Genomic DNA, 663 nt, shown 5'->3' on the forward strand with positions numbered 1-663 from the left:
GTGAAAGACAAACACTTTACTTGTATTATCAGACGATTAAGTTTGCTTTTCCCTGTATATAAATTATATTACTTATACAAATACACACAGAGGACATGGATCACTCACATCAGGGCTGCAGGTTCAAACCCTTAAGGTCCGAGCTGAGCACAGCACTGAAAGATATAGTCAGCTTTAAAGTACGTGGTTACAGGGGTTTGTGGGATCAGAGCATAGTGTTTTTATTAAAATTATCTTTGTCCAGCTGGAGGCATCTGTGATGTGGACATAGAGGAGGGAGAGGAGATTGATTGTGCTGCTGCACACCCAGTCTAACCTAACCCAAAAGTATGACCAAGGTGTTTTGCAGACACACTCCAGCCTCCCTGGAAACTCAATAAACCCCACTGCACCCCCTCCTTTCTCCTCAGCAGCCTAGCTGCAGCAGGAAAGGGAAGCTGGCAGATTTGGGTTTCTTGTAGTACCTAATAGGACGTGCTCACGTTTCAAAGGTGAGGAAACCGCAGGTGTTATCAGGCACATAAAGGTGGGTGCCAAGTACCTCCAGAGCCACTCTGCTGCTGCTGCCCATCTATTCCTTGCCTGTCCCCACAGCAGCCTACCCAGAGCAGCTCCAGCACTGGGGGACACACCAAAGCTGCTCATGTCTTTGACTGTTTCCAG

At 47.5% G+C, this 663-nt stretch overlaps 1 protein-coding gene and 1 long non-coding RNA gene across 14 annotated transcripts in view; one reads left to right on the forward strand and one right to left on the reverse strand.

Annotated features, from left to right (window-relative positions):
* LOC146768030 (uncharacterized) overlaps positions 1-663 on the forward strand; it is a 144,802-nt gene that overhangs the window by 97,066 nt on the left and 47,073 nt on the right. The gene's annotated exons all lie outside the window — the stretch shown is intronic.
* Positions 1-663, reverse strand: part of EPAS1 (endothelial PAS domain protein 1) — a 75,916-nt gene that overhangs the window by 27,042 nt on the left and 48,211 nt on the right. The gene's annotated exons all lie outside the window — the stretch shown is intronic.

This window comes from Lonchura striata, chromosome 3, assembly GCF_050655825.1.
Source record: "Lonchura striata isolate lonStrDom1 chromosome 3, ASM5065582v1, whole genome shotgun sequence".
NCBI lineage: Eukaryota > Metazoa > Chordata > Aves > Passeriformes > Estrildidae > Lonchura > Lonchura striata.